The 23,295-nt window shown below is 41.2% G+C and overlaps 1 long non-coding RNA gene and 1 pseudogene across 1 annotated transcript; one reads left to right on the plus strand and one right to left on the minus strand.

Annotated features, from left to right (window-relative positions):
• The window catches only part of LOC127079036 (beta-galactosidase-like), a 104,428-nt pseudogene that overhangs the window by 30,479 nt on the left and 50,654 nt on the right, over nt 1–23,295 (minus strand).
• LOC127088031 (uncharacterized) lies at nt 1,773–22,275 on the plus strand. The gene is made up of 3 exons (XR_007790105.1): nt 1,773–2,098; nt 21,456–21,950; nt 22,036–22,275. It is a non-coding gene; the product is annotated as an uncharacterized LOC127088031 (long non-coding RNA).

Below are 23,295 nucleotides of genomic sequence, written 5' to 3' on the forward strand. Positions count from 1 at the left end.
TTGGTCGTCGCAACCAAATCAGGGTTTGGGAGTCGATTACGCAAGGGGAAGGTATTAACACCCCTCACGTCCGTTGTACTCAACGGGAACCATTAGGTCAGTTGTGTGTGTTAATGTTAGTTTGAAATGTTAGGCTTTTCAAGTTATTGGGTGGGAAAGAAAGAAAGGATGAGAAGAGAATATTTTTGGATTTTTTAACAAAGGACTAAACCTAAGTTTTTTATTAGTGGGCCTGACAAGATTTACAAATCCTGCTCCTACGTATCTCAACAGAGAAATCAAGGCTTACGTAGTTCTGGGTAGAAAAATGTTTTGTTTGTTGGTCGATTTTAGCGAAAGCTACTTTATGTCAAATCGACGAAAACATTGTTGGACTACCCAAAACAGGTGGAGAAACATTGCCTTGCATTGTTTTGAAACAAAGTACCTTTCGTTTGTGAAAAGGTTTAAGAGATCAATCGCACGGTGGCGAGAAAAGAGTTTGATTGGTTTGGTGTATTTTGAGTGATGGCGAGAACTTGGATGAGCGAGATATACATCTCGAATCCTAGTCTCAGGAGTGCACAGCATACGCCATGTTCCATTTCCATCTTTATTGAAAAAAGTATTAAGTTAGGAATTAAGTATTTTGAAGTTTGAAAGACGAGTACTTGTGACCTACAAGCTCTTACAGCTTGGGTCTAATACTCGGGACTACGTCTGGACATTCCACCCAGGCAGTCTGTTTCTTTCCAATATTGCCAAGAAAATGATTCGAATATTTATAAATGTTTTGGAGGGAAGACGAATATTTATGGCTTGCAAGCTCTTACAGCTTGAGCCTAATATTCGGGATTACGACTGGATATTCCCTCCAGGTAATCTTTTTCTTCCAACTTTATTAAGAAGAGGTTTTGAATCTTGGAGTGTGAAAGAGAAGACGAATATTTATGGCTTGCAAGCTCTTACAGCTTGAGCCTAATATTCAGGATTATGACTGGATATTCCCTCCAAGATAATCTTTTTTCTTCACGTTTTATTTAGAAAATGATTTGAATATTTGAGTGTTTAAGAGAAGACGGATATTTATGGCTTGCAAGCTCTTACAGCTTGAGCCTAATATTCGGGATTACGACTGGACATTCCATCCAGGTAATCTTTTTCTTCACGTTTTATTTAGAAAATGATTTGAATATTAAATTAAAACAATTAAAGTACCGAGGTTTGAAATTATTAAAAGTTAAGTTGATGTTGCTTAAGAGCTCATTGTAAGAAGGCCCAAGAGTAAGCCATGTGAGGTTGATGACGAAGCTTAAAAGCAATCGACTTACAAGGGTATGGAAACGGGCTCGACGTTGAGTCGAGAATTAAGTGATATTTATCATTATTATTTTTTGAATGGTTTTTTCCTTTTTATCAATGAAATTGAGATGATTTATCATGATTTAAACATACCCCACACATAAAAATTTATATTTCACATAAATCCCAAAGAAAGAATAATCATTTAAGTTATACTAAAAATAAAATAATAAAAATGAATGAACAATAGAAACATGTTAGTTAAGTAGTAAGACCATATAATCAAATGTGAGAATTAAAGAAATATGAGAAAATAAAAAAATGTTGAAAAACCAAGGCAACACGCATGGGTGTCGAACACAGGACTAAGGACCTAACAAACCAACACTCTGGCCAACTCCACCACTGGTCACTGATGAAGACATTGGCAAGAAAAAATAATAAAAGGGAAAAGCGATGCATAAGTGAAGAAAAGCTAAACAAAGAAACAACAAGCCATCCAGTAGGAAACATTGCTTCATGGTGATGTTAAAACAACGGCAAATCCCACGAAACATGTTTCTCCGGCACAAAACCAAAATCACAAAGCCTTTCAAACAGAAATCCAAACATATCTTAAAGTGACACAATCATCAAGTGTAAAGAAACTCATCAAGCATATTCAAAAACAAACAATAATAAAAACACGTAACCAAACCATTACCTATGCCGAAGAGATCGGATTTGGGTGACTACAGTGGAGACTTAGGTGAGGATGTCCTCACCCCAATAGACAAGGTTTGATGCTAGAAAAATGAAGAATGGATTGAGCTCGAAGGTTGTTGTTGTCGCCGAAAGAATGTCGAGTCGCGGTGCGGTTCTGGTTGTAGCCTTTCTGGTTGCAACAAGGGTGGCGGCAGAGAGTTTAAGGGACTTGTGGTTTTTGTACAGATGAAGCGTGGAGTATGGAGGGTTATGTTTCTGTGTGAACAGTGTTGCAGAGAGAGATTTCGAAAATGTCTTTTATCCTCTCCTTTGTTCTCTCTTTGAATGGTAGCCGCTCACCTCCTCTAGAAATTAGGTTTTTTTCAGCTCTCTTCTCCTTTTCTGAATGGTAGCCGCTCACCTTCTCTAGGGTTTTTTGTGAACAGTGATCCTCCTTTTATATGCCATTCATCTCTTTCCTCTGCTGTGTTTTTGTTTCCTTAGAGTAGTGGAGGTCTGCTGTGCAGTGGAGAGGTTTTTTGTACAGAGGATGTCTGGGGAGTTTTGTCCTTATTCCACTTGTGGTCCTTCTTCCTCAATTCTCTCCATTTCCAAGACTTCACTATTGGTAAGAAAACTTTCACCACAGTAACTTACTTAGCTGAAAAGTTTGTTGTAGAATTAACTGATATTGGGTATTTGTGTTGCAACAGCTTCGGCGTGGATTGAGGTTGGTCTTCTCGAGCCTCACTATAAGGTCGACGGCTGAGACATCCACAGTTGAGACAATGAATGACATACCGATCAATTTTCCATTCAAGGCAGGAAACACTTTACCGACAACCTTAGCAGCTCAAACACTTAGCAGCAATTTAAACCGATGGCTTGGAGTGCTTTTGTGCTATTCCGGGATCCATATTGTGTTGTTTGTTTTGTACTTAAAGAGGTGGAGACGAATGGAATTCAAAAGCAATTGAAGTATATGGGATGCTGAGACCGCGACTTGCTCATTGGAAACTACTTGAGAGTGAAAAGTTACCAAAACTTTGCATGCTACTGAAGAACAAACAGAAGAATGTCTTGCCGGAAACGTCGATGCATTTGAAATGAAGTCACCAATACCGAGTGATCTTAATATGCATCACATGGCTGATTCAGAAATTGAGCAAGTTCGCAAACTTGCTGTTATGAACAAAGTTGCTCCAATGCGCCATTAATCGATTCCATCATACTGTACATTGGAATGCAGGCAATTGAGTAGCTCAAGTCTCGAGTTCCCCACGCATAATCACCACAAACTTGAAGTATGAAAGGTGTTCAGTCTGCTTGTTACTGCATGTGATATATTATCATTGAATTGATGACTGTCGGTATCCTATTCTTGGCTCATATTAGGAACTTGAAACGCATCTTTGTTTGATTCTGCTCTGTGAAAGTTGAATTTGAATTATGAGCAATATCTTCCAGAGTTGCTTCAGAAGACTCCTTGGTGTTATCTCCAATAGCATCACTATTCCGACATAAATTCTCAGTAGCCTCTATAAGTTGGTCCTATTGAACCTCTGTCACAAATGATCCTGAACTTCCGGAGGCTGCTTGAATCCATCTTGACCAACTGTTGCGGTTCCTTATCTTGTCACCCTGCACTTCCACATTTTTTTATAACTCCATCTCGAATACGATCAATAATAGCCGGTACTGCTGTCAAAAGGGTGGGCTTTAAGACAGTAACATCTCCCTTGGTTCCTTTGATTTGCTACTGCTCAAGAAGTAAATATTTTGATCCAAATAACTATTCAGTTTGGTATCGTCGAGTTCCTCGGGATCGTGTTGCTTCCTGCTAATCCATCTATGCAGAACAAAAGCAAAGATCAAGGTTATTAATATAACCGTAATGGCGATTCCACCAAGCCTTCATGCATTAAACAATTCATATCTACTGATGCTTTTGACCTTACAATTTGTACCCAACATCTGGCCACAAAGGTTTATGTTTCCCACAAATCGAACCCTTGAAAGGTTTTGGCAAATACCGGTTCTTGGAATAGGCCCTTCCAATCTGTTTTGCGACAAATCCAGGTAATTCGAATTAACTAGGCTGCATAGCTTCTCTGGAATCTTTCCAGATAAATGATTATCCGAAACATCAAAATACTCGAGCTGCATTAGATTCCCAGGGTCTGAAGGAATCTCACCGGTCAACTGATTCTGATGAAGATCTAAATTCGTCAAATATGAAAGATTTCCCAAAGACCACGACAAGTTTCCGTCAAAGCAATTGTGGCTTAAACTCATTGTCTCGATCCTCCATGTCATGGAGTTTGAGAAAAGCTCCCCCACTTGGCCTGAAAGCCTGTTATTCTGCACGTAAAGACCGACAAGGCTTTGCACGCCTGACATAATTGATGGAAATTCGCCGCTGAGCATGTTATAGCTCAAATCCAAGTGAGTTAACTCCTTCATGTTCCCAAAACTAATTGGAATTGAACCAAACAACACATTTCCTATCAAATTCAGCTTCACCAAACCAGTTAACTTTCCGAAACTACCAGGAATGGTACCTGAGAGTTGATTATGTCCCAAATATAAACCTTAGAGTGTGACAGCATCTCCACGCTCTGCTGGAATGGAACCTGACACAAGTTTCCAGACAAATCCAAAGTTGTTAGATTTGTCTAACGCGAGAGTGATCTCGGAATGCTCCCGGAAAGCATGTTGTTGCTGAGCAATAGATCCACAACTACTACACAGCTCCCTAATTCATATGGTATCGTGCCGGACAATCTATTGTGCGAAAGATCAAACACGCCAAGATGTTGAACAAAACTCAAATCAGGGACAGTAAGTTGTCGAAAATACAAAGATTCCTTTGACGGAATAGACCCCGACAGATAATTGTGAGAAAGTACTAGACACCGTAATTCACTTAGTTCCACCAATTTGTCAGGAATAGAGCCATTGAGTTGATTGTTTCCAAGGTCCAATGTAGTGAGTGAAACACAATCACCGAGCTCCATTGGAATGTTTTCTGCAAGCATGTTTCCATTCAAATTAAAAATTTAAAGACTTTGAAGACTTCCGATTTCCTGTCCTTGCAGAAACCGCTACTGATCTCGCAGTAACGTGCCCCTCCTCGTCATTCGATGTTTTACTCTTCCGGAACAGGCAGAAGAACAAAATACAACATACTGTTATCAGGACTACAAATAACACTCTTGTTTCAATGAGGATTATGTCTTTAGCCCCGAGTTTCTTATGATGCCGATGTTTCGATACTTCAGAAGGTGCACCTTCTCTTTTCTACACAGTATGCAGCAAACTCCGGCCAGGACCACTGCACTGTCCAAATATCTGTCCTGGGATATGTGCCTGTAGTTTCATAAATATTCTTCACATAACTTAAAAATGTTCCAAGCATTACACCATCAGCTAGTACTTCGCCCTTATCAATTGTGACAACATCATTTCCAATATTAATTATTTTACTAATTAATCTTCCAATGTGATGACCATTGCTTTCATCATGAAGCAAACCGTAAGAGCCGGTACTGTCTAACTTCTCAGAATAGCCATTGCATAATGCTTTAGATCCACGAAATTGTGATTCATACCCAACTTCAATATCTGTGGCTAAAGAACCAGTATTTACAATAGTACAAGGTTCCCCAGACAAAGTACCTAGCTTTACAATTTCTTGAGTAAGATCATGATTTCTGGAATTGAGTTGCTGAAGTTCAGCTTCCAAATGATCGAGACTGGAAAACGATTCATTGTGCTGCTGAGAGTGTATTTCTTCAGATTTAAGACCGACACGGATCCTGTCAACAAATGCTTCGAAATCTAACTCAAGTTTCTACAACTGGATACCAGACATGCTATTTTACTTGCCACCTGCAGTAAATCACACTCATACTTCTGTTTCATTACTAGAGCATCTGATTCTGCAGTCATAGTCTCTAAGCATTCTGCATGAAATGTGTGACCACATATTAGTACGGCTACAACAGAGAGATCACTGTTAGCAACAAACTTCTGGTTGCTCCATGCTGATTTGTCAGACAGAAGCTTCGTGCAAGCTCCATAAGATTGTAGATCCATGGATGGTGAATATGACAACCTGCTACTGGCTCCACTAATCTTTCGACGGCCTGAGCCTAAACACTCACTGTCAAAAGACCACCTTTCTTGCAGCATTAGCAGTGGAAAAATCCAGAGATAAATCCCGAACTTCAGAAAGCTTTCCTTCATTGAGAACTTTGAAAAGAGCGAAACTCGCCGGCGTTTCAAATTGTACCAGCATTTTAACAGATTTTGAACAAACCTTTGTTGAGACTGGTTTTGCGGTGTGATCACAATATGGTGAAGTTTCTAGCATCCAAGCTCACGGGAGACAACAAACAATTTCCTCGTCACTTTTGCACCGCTAAACTAAGGTGTCATAAAGCACCAACCTCTTGTTCTTAGATTCTGATGTGTTCTTCACAAGTGATTCTGCATGCAACAACCCCTTTTGATTTTTTTTCGGTTTTGGGATATTAACTGTCGTGATTTGGTTTGATCATTGCAGGAGCCGCTGCAATATGATGGAATCTATGATTGTCGAGAAAGTCTGCGATAATGAAAGCAACTATTATCAGAAACATGTAGCGCAACCCAACTTCTGGATTTCCTCATCTCAATAAAGAATGGAACCTTTGCTCCCTCATTCTTATATTTCCTTAAAGAATCTTGATTCGTCTTTGTGAGAGGTGGCGAGAAGTCAATAAGGAGGATATTCTTGCGGTAGCCGGTTTGTCTTGGGCAGGCATGCTAGAGATTCCATATTGAACAGAAGGAGTAGTTCCAACTCGGCCAATTGACATCTGAGGCAAAGCAGGAAGTGTTCCAAACGGATTTGTAATGGGTGCTGCTTGTGCAACCACAGAATTCTGGGGAACAGCCTGAAGTCCAAAATTATTCTGACCAAACATGCCTGGAGTTCCACCGAAGCTACTTGCACCAGCAGGTTGCGTCTGGCCAAAGTTACTAAAGGAAAAGGCACCACTTGACTGAGCAGGTTGCGCAGATTGGGATGGTATTGACATTGACGGCACTGTTTGACCAAAACCTGTCATAGCATTGGACGTGAGTGGTGCGCTGTTTGAGAAAATGTTTCTAACAAGCCCATACAAAGATGAGTTGAACAAGCTTGATTGACTAAACCCGGCAGTCTGCCCAAAGGGAGAGGTATTCTGACCGAAAATAGGACTAGACTGTGAATTTGAAGGGGCTGCAGAACTAAATAATTGGGATGGCTGGGTGTTGGCAAAAGTGCTTGAGCCAAATGGTGAAGATGTACTCTGAGATGCAGTATTAAACAGGGATGAGGATGACCCAAATGCCTGCGACGAAGAGTTGGCACCAAACGGAGATGTGGATGAGCCAAAAACGGATGGTGCTGCTGCTGACGTTGAAGAACCAAAAGCCGATGAACTGAAAGCAGGAGCTGAAGTTCCAAATCCAGAAGAAAATGTTGAAGTCTTTGGTGCAAATGGGTTAGAATTAGGTGTTGTGCTAGAGAAAGGATTGGCTGATGATTGACCAAATACAGGTGATGGAGAAAAGGCGTTTGTTTGTGTCGTAGATGAATTAAAGCCTGTCATACCAGTTGGCTGTGGTGTAGAGGCAAGTGGTCCTCCTTTATCTCCCAATTGATAGTCCTCCCATCTTAGCTCCTTTGCAACCAATTCACATTCCTTCCTGATTTTGGAGATGGGTTGGATTTTGTCCAAATGCTAATTTTTGTAAATTATGTATGTTTTTTGGATAATCTTATGATTTGCAATGATTGAAAATTGGTGTTTCTTGTAGCAAGACAAAGATCTCTCTTTGCATCTTAGAAACTTCATGTATTCATCTGACGAGATGTTTTTTTTAATTATAAGTTATTCATATGCCATGTACATGGATGATTATGATTGAATGAAGAACGAAGTAATCGAACTATGAATGAGTATGTGGAAATTCTTGAATATGAATGGAATTTTTATCAATGTGAATGAAGAAAATACGAATATAAATTTGGAATGTGAAAGACGTAAAAAAAAGAATATGAAATAGTAAACATGAACATGAATGAAGGATATGAAGGTGAATGAAGAAAGAATGCAAACGAGTGATTGATGGGGAAAAATTTTCAGGGCCAAAATCGTGGTATGACAGTTGCCCCTATTTAAACATCCTCCACCAGAGGAAAATGAAACAACATTTTTCATCGGATCGCAGTGGGGGATGGTTAAATACCATGGAGACCCAGATTTTGAACCTGAAAATGAAAATGCTATGATATGATATGCATGGATGCAGGATTCTTTATTTTTTTGATTTTATCTATTAGGGAAACGGTGAATCCTTAACAGGAGATGCTACTTGACAGACCAATCTGTGGGGAATATTGATGGTCCACAGGGAGACAGACAAATGGTAAAAACAGCTCGCTGGGGATAACAATCCTGTTGGGGAGTCAGACACACACTGGAGAGTACTCAAAGTGAAACTCGATGAACGACACTTAGAATACGAGATTTTGGCAGTAAGTTCACACATGACTTACTAAACCCGAATAAGAAAAATTTCTACAACAGGTTCATACATGACCTGGCAACCTTGGAACAAAAGGTTCAGCAACAGGTTCATACATGACCTGACAATACTGGAATAAAAGCTCAACAACAGGTTCATACATGACCTGACAATACTGGAATACAAGCTCAACAACAGGTTCATACATGACCTAACAATGTTGGGGAATATCAAGAATTTCTGACAGTAGGTTCAGACATGACCTAACAAACTCAGAAAAGTTCAAAAAGAGTATATCAACAGGTTCATACACGACCTGATGACAAACTTGAATACTTTGAGAAAATTTCCACAACAAGTTCATACATGACTTGCCGACACTGGAATAAAAGGTTCAGCCACAGGTTCATACATGCCCTGGTAAAACTGGAATAAAGGCTTAACAACAACGGGTTCATACATGACCTGACAATGCTGGAGAATATCGAGAAGTTCTGACAGCAGGTTCAGACATGACCTAACAAACTCAGAAAAATTCGAAAAGAGTATATCAACAGGTTCATACATGGCCTGATGACAAACTGAATACTTTGAGAAAATTTCCAGAACAAGTTCATACATGACTTGATGACATTGGAACAAAGGCTCAACAACAACGGGTTCATACATGACCTGACAATACTGGAGAATATCAAGAATTTCTGACTGTAGGTTCAGACATGACCTAACAAACTCAGAAAAATTCAAAAAGAGTATATCAACAGGCTCATACATGACCTGATGACAAACTTGAATATTTTGAGAAAATTTCCAGAACAAGTTCATACATGACTTGACAACATTGGAAAGATTCTTCAAAAAAAAAAAAAAAAAACAGGTTCAGACATGACCTGATAATAATGGAATAAAAGCTTAACAGCAACAGGTTCATACATGACCTAACAATGCTGGAACATCCAAAGAATTTTCAACAGCAGGTTCATACATGACTTGACAACACTTGACTATTCAGAGAGTATTCAATTAACAGGTTCATACATGACCTGACAACACTTGGGGAAAATCAAAGGTAGTTTTACCAATAGGTTCATACATGACCTGAGAATATTGGAAAACATACAAAGCAAGTTTCATCAATAGGTTCATACATGACCTGACACTTTAGAATACATCTGATAGTTCTGGAGATTTCTCACAAGAAATTCATCCAATCACAGATTTTGGAGATTCCTAACAGGGAATTTATGCAAAACAAAGATAGACGGGAGTCTTCTTATAAGTAGACCATCCACGCAAAAGGCTACGATGATTCTTTACAGAGAAAATCAAACAAAACCTCCAAGCTTCCGGGAATTCCTCAAGAGGGGGAGTCATACATGACTTTCACGGAACCATCGGGAAAGACAAGGTATTCAAAATCTCTGTATGTGCCAACAACAATTGGACTTGACGAAAGTCATTAGTAAACAATTACCGGCTACAACGGAGTTTTCCAGCAACAACTGGACTTGAAATGATGTTGGCGACTACCAAACTTCAGATATCAATCACAAATGTATTTACAAACAGACTGACAGTGATGCCAACGACAATTGGGTTTAAAATAAATGCTGGTTACAACCCGACCTTAAAGGATAACAGTTACAACTGGATTTGGTCAAAGACACTGGTGACAACCAGACCTAACAGACGATGCCAGTAACAACTGGTCTCAGAGGTCAAGGGATACAAATAACAACGAGACCTGAGATTATGCAAATGAGCGCGAAGCACTTCGAGCTATGCATGATTTGGATTTTGCTTATATGCATGATGTATGAATGATCATGAAATGCAAATGCTGACAATGTACAAACTGGAAGTTAGGGCAAGCTTTATGGAGGTACTGAATCCTCAACACCCATAACTCAACCGAAGGAGTGAGTAAATGCATCAAAGGAGGATCTATCAAGCTGAACAGTTACAACTAGCCCAATAATCCTTCCAGAGAATGATAAATTTGTGCTCTCTAGAGATAGATGTTGATCATCCAAGGGGCGTCTTGCAACTTGAGACTTGCGGGGAAAGACGAAAGATTTCCTTTTAATATTTCCACATGTCAAAGCAAAAATTGTGTTTCTCAATATGTTGAAAAATTCTTTTTTGAGTTCAAAGTTTCATTATTAACAAATAAATGACATTTTGCATAACAAAGAAAATCAGAGAAAAACAGCAAATGATAGAATTTGATGGGCAAACTTGTATTTATTCAAGAATGGTAGCACGCAAATGGCGTAGCTCCATGGAATGTTACAAATTTGAAAATGGCAATAGGGAAAGGTTTACATTGAATCACAATGACTACTACTATCCCTAATAACAATGACTCCATGAGACCTCGCTTCTGAAGGGAGTAACTAGATTGATCTTTCATTTTTTGCTCTTCTGTGTTGATCAGTGACGAACTGATGCAGTCTATGCCTTTTGTCCCTAATTTTTTCCTGGATCGCCCTTTCGGGTTTTCAATCCACCGGGACGCTCCTTTTTGCCTAAGTCTCCCTTTCAGGTTTTTGACTTAGCGAGCTACCATTTTTTTTATCCCTAACTTTTGCCTGGACCGCCCTTTCGGGTTTTCAGTCCACCGGGATTTGTCAGGCATAGTATCTTTTGACTGCATCAGAGTTCACAGGGTGACTGAGCTCTTCGCCATCCATAGTTGTGAGAAATAGAGCACCTCCAGAGTATGCTCTCTTTACAACGTATGGGCCTTCATAGTTGGGAGTCCACTTCCCACGTGAATCTTTGTGTACTGGCAAGATCTTCTTGAGCACGAGATCTCCTTCCTTGAACTCTCGAGGACGGACCTTTTTGTCAAATGCCTTCTTGATTCGTTGCTGGTACAATTGTCCATGGCACAGAGCGGTCATACGCTTCTCATCAATGAGGTTAAGTTGATCATAGTTATTCTGGATCCATTCAGCTTCATCCAGCTTGGCTTCCATCAATATTCTCGTGGAAGGTATCTCTACTTCGATTGGGAGAACTGCGTCTATCCCATACACTAAGGAGAATGGGGTTGCCCCTGTTGAAGTGCGGACTGAAGTTCGGTATCCATGCAAAGCAAAGGGTAGCATCTCGTGCCAATCCTTATAAGTTTTCACCATCTTTTGCAGGATCTTCTTGATATTTTTATTGGCAGCTTCAACAGCACCGTTCATCTTTGGACGGTATGGAGAAGAATTATGGTGGTCAATCTTGAAACTCTCACATAATTCTGTCATTGTCTTATTGTTCAAGTTTGAACCGTTGTCGGTGATGATCTTGCTTGGGATTCCATAGCGACAAATAATCTCCTTCTTGATAAAGCGAGCAACCACATGTCTCGTCACATTGGTGTAGGAAGCAGCCTCTACCCATTTAGTAAAGTAATCGATGGCGACCAGGATGAAGCGGTGACCATTGGAAGCTTTAGGCTCTATGGCACCAATCATGTCGATGCCCCACATTGAGAAAGGCCAATGTGATGTCAAAACATTCAGTAGTGTTGGCGGTACATGCACCTTATCAGCATAAATTTGGCATTTATGACATTTTCTTGCATAGCTGAAACAATCGGACTCCATGGTCAACCAGTAATAGCCAGCTCTCAAAATCTTTTTGGCCATGGCATGTCCATTAGCATGGGTCACAAAGGATCCTTCATGAATTTCCTTGATTAACATGTCTGCTTCGTGTCTATCCACGCATCTAAGCAGAACCATGTCATGGTTTCTCTTGTAAAGCACATCATTGCTCAAAAAGAATTTGGACGATAACCTCCTCAGAGTTTTCTTATCCAACAATGTAGCATCTTCTGGATACTCTTGACTTAAAAGATATCACTAGATGTCATGAAACCATGGTTTACCATCAGTTTCTTCTTCAATCGATTGACAGTAAGCAGGCTCATCTCTTCGCTTGATTCGAATAAGCGGAGCTTCATTACGGAATCTGACTTGGTACATTGATGCTAATGTTGCCAAAGCGTCAGCCACTTGATTGTCCACTCTTGGGATGTGATGGAAAGTGATATCATCAAAGTATTCTATCATCTTCACAATATGAGCACGATACGGGATCAGCTTCGCATCACGAGTTTCCTATTCTCCTTTGACTTGATAGATCACCAAGGCTGAATCTCCATACACCTCAAGGATCTTGATTCAGAGATCAATTGCGGCTTCAAGACCAAGGATACAAGCTTCATATTCTGCGACATTATTCGTACAATCAAAGCACAACCTTGCTGTGAAAGGGGTAAAGCCACCATTTGGATTCATCAAAACAGCTCCCACACCATGACCACTGTAATTGGAGGAACCATCGAACGCGAGCTTCCATCGAGATCCTGGTTCTGGTCCTTCATCTGGGCCTGGGATCTCACAATCCTTTATCACCATTATATCCTCGTCAGGGAAATCAAACTTCAATGGCTGATAGTCTTCAACTGGTTGGTGAGCAAGATACTCTACTAACACACTTCCCTTGATTGCCTTCTGGGTTACGTACTGGATGTCGTACTCTGACAAGAGCATCTGCTAACGGGCAAGTCTTCCTGTCAAGGCAGGTTTCTCAAAGATATACTTTATTGGATCCATCTTCGAGATCAACAAAGTAGTATGGCAAATCATGTACTGCCTCAAACGACGAGTGGCCCATACTAGCGCGCAACAAGTTTTCTCCAAAAGCGAATATCGACTTTCACAATCGGTAAACTTTTTACTCAGATAGTAAATAGCATGTTCTTTCTGACCAGTTTCGTCATGTTGCCCCAGCACACATCCCATTGACCCTTCAAGCACAGTCATATACATGATTAATGGCTTTCCTGGGACAGGTGGAATTAAAATAGGAGGCTCTTGCAAGTATTGACGAATCTTCTCAAAAGCATTTTGACAATCAGAATTCCATTTAACAGCTTGATCTTTTCGAAGCAATTTGAAGATAGGCTCACACGTGGCCGTCATGTGTGAGATAAACCTTGAGATGTAATTCAAACGTCCAAGGAAACCTCTGACTTCTCGCTCGGTGCGTGGAGCAGGCATTTCTTGTATAGCTCGGACCTTGTCAGGGTCTACCTCAATTCCTCGTTGACTAACGATGAAGCCAAGCAACTTCCCCGAACGGACACCAAATGTGCATTTTGCAGGGTTTAATCGTAATCTAAACTTTCTGAGGCGTTCAAACAACTTCTTCAGATGGCTCATATGATCTTCTTCATTCTGAGATTTAGCGATCATGTCGTCAACATAGACCTCTATCTCCTTGTGCATCATATCATGGAAGAGAGTGACCATAGCTCTTTGGTAAGTTGCCCCAGCATTTTTGAGACCGAAAGGCATTACGTTATAGCAAAAAGTTCCCCAAGGGGTAATAAAAGTGGTCTTCTCCATGTCGTCTGGAGCCATCTTGATTTGGTTGTATCCCGAAAAACCGTCCATAAAGGAGAATACAGCAAAACTTGCAGTATTGTCTACCAAAGTATCAATGTGTGGTAGGGGGAAATCGTCCTTTGGGCTAGCTCTGTTCAGATCCCTATAGTCGACACACATCCTCACCTTTCCATCCTTTTTGGGCACAGGTACAATGTTAGCTACCCATTGTGGGTACTTCGCCACTGCGAGAAAACCAGCGTCAAATTGTCGTTTGACTTCTTCACGAATCTTCAGAGCCATATCTGGTCTTGTTCTTCGGAGTTTTTGTTTTACTGGCGGGCATTCTGGCTGAAGCGGGAGCTTGTGCTCAACGATGTCGGTGTCTAGACCTGGCATATCCTGGTATGACCACGCAAATACATCCATATATTCTTGTAGCAGCTTAACCAATCTCTCTTTGATGCTTGCTTCAAGCGTGGTGCCAATTCTGACTTCTTTCTTCTCTTCCTCTGTGCCAAGGTTGATTGTTTCCACCGGTTCTTCATGTGGCTGAAGGGCTTTGGACTCGTGCTCGAGCAGCCTTGCCAGTTCGTCGGGGATGTAACAATCTTCTCCACCCTCCTCTTCCGCTTGGTAGATAGGGGAGTCAAAGTTATGAGAGGTAGTAAAGTCATTGGATTCAACGGGGTTATCGTTTATTCTGCATGTTTGAATGATTGATTTTTAGAAAAGTAAAAATAAAAGATGTATAAATGAAAAGTTTTTTTTTTTTTGCTTTTGAAAAGATTGCCATTTTCTTAAGAGAAAGCAAAATAAATGAATTTTAAGAATTTAACAAAATGCCTTTCATTCATTGATAATGATTATTTGAAAATGAAAATGGGCCATACAACATGATCCATTAGCCTTGGACAGAGCTAAGGATTTGAAAGGAAAAAGACAACAATTATTACTTTGACAAAGGAAAAATTTCGGGGATCTCAACCGCCTTCCAGTTGTTCAAAGTTGTCTCACACCGGTAAACCAAACATGGCTCGTCTTCACTTTCGGTGCTATCTTCAATTGCATTGACCTGATCTCCATGGATGAATCCTGTGCTGAGGAATACTTCCTGGATGCTTCGGGTGTTGTGCTTTGTAGGGACTCGGGCTCCTTTCGCAGCGGAAGGCACATATCCCAGACCAAAGCGATCATGCTTCTCACGAATATCAATAAGTTGACCCCAACCTTCAGGGTTTCCTCCTTCGATGCTAGACCTTGCGCTCTTCAGAGAAGCGAAAGATGAACAAGCTTTCCCAGCAGGGTCCTTCATTTCCACAAAAGTGGCATTGGCTATTTCAAGAGCTTGGAAAGAAGTTTCCAAAGCGTCATCATCAGCCTCAATATACCTGAAGGATGAAAGGTGACTAACCACAAAGTCCTCCTCCCCAGAAATGATGATTAGTTGATTGTCCACTACAAACTTCATTTTCTGATGTAAGGTGGAGGTAACTGCCCCTGCAGCATGAATCCAGGGACGCCCCAATAAGCAGCTATATGCGGGATTAATATCCATGACTTGGAAATTAATCGGGAATACATGAGGGCCAATTAATATGGGCAGTTCCACCTCTCCAATCACGGTTCTCCTGGAACCATCAAAAGCTTTCACTACCAAGGCACTAGGCGTCATAGCTGGTCCTTGATAAGATAATTTGGCGAGTGTTCTTTTTGGCATAACATTCAGCGAAGATCCAGTATCAACCAACACTCTCGCCAAAGCATCATCTTTGCATTTCACCGAGATATGGAGAGCACGGTTGTGATTTTGTCCATCCTCAGGTAATTCTTCTCCACTGAAGCTCAAAGTATTGCAGGCTGTGATATTTGCAACTACTCCATCAAATTGGTCTACTGTTATGCTTTGTGTTACATGAGCTTGAGCAAGCACCTTCAACAAAGCTTCCCTATGGGCTTGGGAGCTCAATAACAGAGACAGAATAGAGATCTTAGATGGTGTTTGATGCAGTTGATCCACCACTTTGTAGTCACTTCTCTTGATTAACTTCAAGAATTCAACAGCATCTTCGGATTGGACCACTTCGGGTTCTTTAGTGGGAGCTACAACTGTTGATTCCTTGGCCGGCCCTTGAGGAGTCACATTGAATTCAGGCGTATAGATTCGACCACTACGGGTCATTCTGCTCATTCCTGCAATATTTGTGACGTCTTCACTCACAGCTTCTGTCACCTCAGCGTCTGAACTTCCTTCAACAACCTTATCCACAACAGTAATCTCATATTTCCAAGGCACAGCCTTGGTGCTCTCGTAGGGAAAAGGCGTGGGCATACATATCTCGACAGGCGATGGCTTACTGTTCACCGGGACCACTCCACGACTATAATATGGGATTTCGACTGGTTCAGGTAAATTGAAACAAGGTTCAATCACCAACACATCTTCGTTCTTCACAGCACTGGATATTTGAAGCACTCCTTTATCCATTAGATCTTGAATGTTGTCTCGTACCACCTGACATCCCTTCGGGTATGTGGCACACTCTTCACAGTTGTCATGATCAACATTAACCAGGCCGGCTTCCACCAATCGGGCATGGAATGCTGCCAAAGGGGTCTTAACATCCTCCACCTTCTCAACCATAACAACAGTAGATGCATCTTCAATGGCGTTCACCGCAGGATCTCCATGGGGAGGAAGAGGATTGTTCTTCACATTCGGTCCCATGTCCTTAAAAGACAAGATCTTGCTTTCAATTAGCTCACGAACCCTATGCTTTAGAGCGTAGCAACCCTCTAGGTCATGCCCGGGGGCACCTTCATGAAAAGGGCAGTGTGCATTAGGGTTGTACCATGGAGGAAGACGGTCAGGTGGAGGTCCCATAGGTCTAGGAACCACCAAACCCTTTTGCAACAAAGAGGGATACAACTCAGTGTACGACATTGGGATTGGATTGAAGGTCGCCTTCTCCCCTTGTCTCCTATTTTGGTTCTGAGCATTCTGCCTCGGCGCTTGAGCTCTCGGTTATTGATAAACAGGAGCTGCTGGTGCTTGTTGATAAGCTGGCGGAGCCGCAACACGTTGTTGAACTGGAGCTGGTCGATAAGCTGGAGGCGCTTGATAAGCCTGAGCAGGTTGTTGATTGAATGCGGGCGTCACGGCAGCCACGTATGGTTGCGGAGCATACTGGACGGGATACATGGGTTGTTGATAGGGAACTGGTTGTTGAACATATTGCTGAGGTGGGTACTGTTGTGGTCTCCTTCTTGGAGGAGCTCTTCCCTGACCAACAGTCACAGCATTTGTTTCCCCTTCCTTCTTTCTAGGAAACCCTCCAGAGAACTTCTTTGGATTAGCATTTGAAGTTCCAGCTACAGCCGCCAGTTTTCCATTCCTTACACCATATTCAACACGAGCTCCTATAGCAACAAGCTCGGAGAATCCCAAAGAAGCACTTCCAACCATCTTCTCGTAGAACTGGGGTTGGACCGTGTCGATAAACAGTTCGGCCAATTCTTTCTCAGCAAGAGGTGGTTCAACCTGAGAAGCCAATTCCCTCCATCTTTGAGCATACTCCTTGAAGGACTCCTTGTCATGTTGGAACATGCTCTGCAACTGTCTTCTGTCAGGCGCCATATCCATGTTATACTTGTAGTGTTTTATGAACGCATCTGACAGGTCTTGGAAACACCTAATCCTATTTTGATCCAGACTCAAATACCACTTGGAAGGAGCCCCACTCAAACTGTCTTGAAAGCAATGGATCATCAGCTTGTCATCCTCCACGTATGCAGCCATTTTTCGGTAGTACATGATGAGATGGCTTTTCGGACAAGTATGCCCCTTGTATTTTTCGAAGTCCGGAGTTTTGAATTTTGCTGGAATCACCAACCCGGATACAAGGCACATTTCTTTGGCAGCAGATCCAAAGATGTGGTCACCCTCTAAATCCCGGAACTTCTTCTCAAGGAGCTGCATGTTCTCCTTTACTTCTCTGAAATCCTCAAACCTTACTTCGTCACCAGCAACGGTTGAGTCGACAGTCTGATACATGTGGTTTTGATCTTCATAATGAGGAACATGCCTAGCATAGGCGGTTGGTGGAACCACAGTATGGATGACTGGACGTGCGTCGGTGTAAACTGGTAATGGCACAGCTTGTTGGACAGATTGCCCCATGTCGTGCACCACCTCCGCTTGGGGGACGAAGTCATAGGGTAGCCCATATGGGGGAAGGGTTAAGGGTAACGTCCTCTGAGGTGGGACTTCCACTGATGGGCCCGTGGTCTCTGAAATCACGGTCGCTTGTGGAATCTCGAACCTGAAGGTTAAAGCTTGCAGCATCTCTCGCATCTGGGACATGCCTCCTTTGATTTCGTCTAGTTCAACTCTAACTCGGGCGCTCTCTTGTTCTTGTTCAGCCATTCTCTGTCTTGCTCTGGCGCGAGTATTATACTGGTGTTGAAAATTCAGCGTGAAACTGGTGGAAGAAAGGGCGGAGTGAGACTTTTTTTTTTTGGAAAATGTATGAATGCATGTATGGATGCATTTTGTTTTTTTTATGCGTATGCAATGAATGGATGGATGCAATGTTTTTTTTTTGGTACAGGTTCAAAGGTCCGAGGTATGGATAAGTCTGATTGCTTTGTATAGAACATGGTTCTCACCAGGTATGGTCTAAGTTTTTTTTCTAAAAAAAGGTTCCTAGAGTCATGGATCCATTAGACTGTTTGCTACCTGCGGCAACTTACTTGCCGGGCATCAACTCCATCTAAAGAATCTACTCTAAGTGAGGCTCTCGCATCGATCCAACGAGAAATACATCTCGCAGACCCACACTACGCAACCATCTTTCCTAGTTGGGCAAAGAACTAAGGTTCTACAAATGGTTCTCAGAGTCATGGATCCTAAAGAAAATATCGAAGCTTACGGCAACTTACTTGCCGAGCGACAACATCCTCTCAAGAATCTACTCTAAGTAAGGTTCTCGTACCGACCCAACGAGAAATACATCTCGCGGACCCGTACTACTCAACCTCTTCCTATCTTATGTTTTTACTCGAGACTCGGGTAAAAAGTCTTTCCCACAAGGTTTGCAATCAGAGTATCCAAGTACCAAACCATAATCGAACCAATACAACAGATTCATATCAATATGACAATAGAGATAGTAAAAACAATAAAGAAAAGCCACATAGGTAAACAAACAAAGGCACACAAACGACCTAACTAGGCTTGACTCACTTAGGGATTCATCTTGAGTATTCCCCAGCAGAGTCGCCATCTGTCGCACCTTGAAAAAATGGGGATACGACTTCAAAGCGAAGCGCGATCGCACGCTCGCAATGATGGACTGAACAAAGTCGCCACCGAACTTTATGTATTCCTAAAAAGGAAAGGGAAAATATCGATAAAACCCAAGAAAAAACGACAACAATTATTGGTCGTCCCAACCAAATCAGGGTTCGGGAGTCGATTACGCAAGGGGAAGGTATTAGCACCCCTCACGTCCGTTGTACTCAACGGGAACCATTAGGTCAGTTGTGTGCGTTAATGTTAGTTTGAAATGTTAGGCTTTTCAAGTTATTGGGTGGGAAAGAAAGAAAGGATGAGAAGAGAATATTTTTGGATTTTTTAACAAAGGACTAAACCTAAGTTTTTTATTAGTGGGCCTGACAAGATTTACAAATCCTGCTCCTACGTATCTCAACAGAGAAATCAAGGCTTACGTAGTTCTGGGTAGAAAAATGTTTTGTTTGTTGGTCGATTTTAGCGAAAGCTACTTTATGTCAAATCGACGAAAACATTGTTGGACTACCCAAAATAGGTGGAGAAACATTGCCTTGCATTGTTTTGAAACAAAGTACCTTTCGTTTGTGAAAAGGTTTAAGAGATCAATCGCACGGCGGCGAGAAAAGAGTTTGATTGGTTTGGTGTATTTTGAGTGATGGCGAGAACTTGGATGAGCGAGATATACATCTCGAATCCTAGTCTCAGGAGTGCACAGCATACGCCATGTTCCATTTCCATCTTTATTGAAAAAAGTATTAAGTTAGGAATTAAGTATTTTGAAGTTTGAAAGACGAGTACTTGTGACCTACAAGCTCTTACAGCTTGGGTCTAATACTCGGGACTAAGTCTGGACATTCCACCCAGGCAGTCTGTTTCTTTCCAATATTGCCAAGAAAATGATTCGAATATTTATAAATGTTTTGGAGGGAAGACGAATATTTATGGCTTGCAAGCTCTTACAGCTTGAGCCTAATATTCGGGATTACGACTGGATATTCCCTCCAGGTAATCTTTTTCTTCCAACTTTATTAAGAAGAGGTTTTGAATCTTGGAGTGTGAAAGAGAAGACGAATATTTATGGCTTGCAAGCTCTTACAGCTTGAGCCTAATATTCAGGATTATGACTGGATATTCCCTCCAGGATAATCTTTTTTCTTCACGTTTTATTTAGAAAATGATTTGAATATTTGAACGTTTAAGAGAAGACGAATATTTATGGCTTGCAAGCTCTTACAGCTTGAGCCTAATATTCGGGATTACGACTGGACATTCCATCCAGGTAATCTTTTTCTTCACGTTTTATTTAGAAAATGATTTGAATATTAAATTAAAACAATTAAAGTACCGAGGTTTGAAATTATTGAAAGTTAAGTTGATGTTTCTTAAGAGCTCATTGTAAGAAGGCCCAAGAGTAAGCCATGTGAGGTTGATGACGAAGCTTAAAAGCAATCGACTTACAAGGGTATGGAAACGGGCTCGACATTGAGTCGGGAATTAAGTGATATTTATCATTATTATTTTTTGAATGGTTTTTTCCTTTTTATCAATGAAATTGAGATGATTTATCATGATTTAAACATACCTCACACATAAAAATTTATATTTCACATAAATCCCAAAGAAAGAATAATCATTTAAGTTATGCTAAAAATAAAATAATAAAAATGAATGAACAATAGAAACATGTTAGTTAAGTAGTAAGACCATATAATCAAATGTGAGAATTAAAGAAATATGAAAAAATAAAAAAATGTTGAAAAACCAAGGCAACACGCATGGGTGTCGAACACAGGACTAAGGACCTAACAAACCAACACTCTGGCCAACTCCACCACTAGTCACTGATGAAGACATTGGCAAGAAAAAATAATAAAAGGGAAAAGCGATGCATAAGTGAAGAAAAGTTAAACAAAGAAACAACAAGCCATCCAGTAGGAAACATTGCTTCATGGTGATGTTAAAACAACGGCAAATCCCACGAAACATGTTTCTCCGGCACAAAACCAAAATCACAAAGCCTTTCAAACAGAAATCCAAACATATCTTAAAGTGACACAATCATCAAGTGTAAAGAAACTCATCAAGCATATTCAAAAACAAACAATAATAAAAACACGTAACCAAACCATTACCTATGCCGAAGAGATCGGATTTGGGTGACTACAGTGGAGACTTAGGCGAGGATGTCCTCACCCCAATAGATAAGGTTTGATGCTAGAAAAATGAAGAATAGATTGAGCTCGAAGGTTGTTGTTGTCGCCGGAAGAATGTCGAGTCGCGGTGCGGTTCTGGTTGTAGCCTTTCTGGTTGCAACAAGGGTGGCGGCAGAGAGTTTAAGGGACTTGTGGTTTTTGTACAGATGAAGCGTGGAGTATGGAGGGTTATGTTTCTGTGTGAACAGTGTTGCAGAGAGAGATTTCGAAAATGTCTTTTATCCTCTCCTTTGTTCTCTCTTTGAATGGTAGCCGCTCACCTCCTCTAGAAATTAGGTTTTTTTCACCTCTCTTCTCCTTTTCTGAATGGTAGCCGCTCACCTTCTCTAGGGTTTTTTGTGAACAGTGATCCTCCTTTTATATGCCATTCATCTCTTTCCTCTGCTGTGTTTTTGTTTCCTTAGAGTAGTGGAGGTCTGCTGTGCAGTGGAGAGGTTTTTTGTACAGAGGATGTCTGGGGAGTTTTGTCCTTATTCCACTTGTGGTCCCTCTTCCTCAATTCTCTCCATTTCCAAGACTTCACTATTGGTAAGAAAACTTTCACCACAGTAACTTACTTAGCTGAAAAGTTTGTTGTAGAATTAACTGATATTGGGTATTTGTATTGCAACAGCTTCGGCGTGGATTGAGGTTGGTCTTCTCGAGCCTCACTGTAAGGTCGACGACTGAGACATCCACAGTTGAGACAATGAATGACATACCGATCAATTTTCCATTCAAGGAAGGAAACACTTTACCGGCAACCTTAGCAGCTCAAACACTTAGCAGCAATTTAAACCGATGGCTTGGAGTGCTTTTGTGCTATTCCGGGATCCATATTGTGTTGTTTGTTTTGTACTTAAAGAGGTGGAGACGAATGGAATTCAAAAGCAATTGAAGTATATGGGATACTGAGACCGCGACTTGCTCATTGGAAACTACTTGAGAGTGAAAAGTTACCAAAACTTTGCATGCTACTGAAGAACAAACAGAAGAATGTCTTGCCGGAAACGTCGATGCATTTGAAATGAAGTCACCAATACCGAGTGATCTTAATATGCATCACATGGCTGATTCAGAAATTGAGCAAGTTCGCAAACTTGCTGTTATGAACAAAGTTGCTCCAATGCGCCATTAATCGATTCCATCATACTGTACATTGGAATGCAGGCAATTGAGTAGCTCAAGTCTCGAGTTCCCCACGCACAATCACCATAAACTTGAAGTATGAAAGGTGTTCAGTCTGCTTGTTACTGCATGTGATATATTATCATTGAATTGATGACTGTCGGTATCCTGTTCTTGGCTCATATTAGGAACTTGAAACGCATCTTTGTTTGATTCTGCTCTGTGAAAGTTGAATTTGAATTATGAGCAATATCTTCCAGAGTTGCTTCAGAAGACTCCTTGGTGTTATCTCCAATAGCATCACTATTCCGACATAAATTCTCAGCAGCCTCTATAAGTTGGTGTCGCATTACGCGAAAAACCGGCGGGAAAACAAGAACAACAGAGCCGCCACCGTGCGTTATTTATCCCAAAAGAGGGAAAGGAAACGCTCAGAGTAAACCTGGAAAAAGCATGGTCTCGCGACCAAAGAGAATGGGATCGGGAGTCGGTTATGCGAAGGGAAGGTATTAGCACCCCTACGCATCCGTCGTACTCGACGGGATCCACGCACAATAGGAAGGGAAAATGGTTGCTAAAACACTGCTCAAATAATCATCCACACAGGCTGAAAGAGACACAAGAAAACAGACAAGACTGACTCGGCAGGATATCGCATCCTGGGCCTACTTAGTCTATCAAGCATAGACATCAGAGTCAAAGTAGTTCGAACTGGGGAAAACACATGCTCGCTAGGATATCGCATCCTATGCATACGTATCTCCTT

The sequence above is a fragment of the Lathyrus oleraceus genome, chromosome 5, assembly GCF_024323335.1.
Source record: "Lathyrus oleraceus cultivar Zhongwan6 chromosome 5, CAAS_Psat_ZW6_1.0, whole genome shotgun sequence".
NCBI classification, from domain to species: Eukaryota; Viridiplantae; Streptophyta; class Magnoliopsida; order Fabales; family Fabaceae; genus Lathyrus; species Lathyrus oleraceus.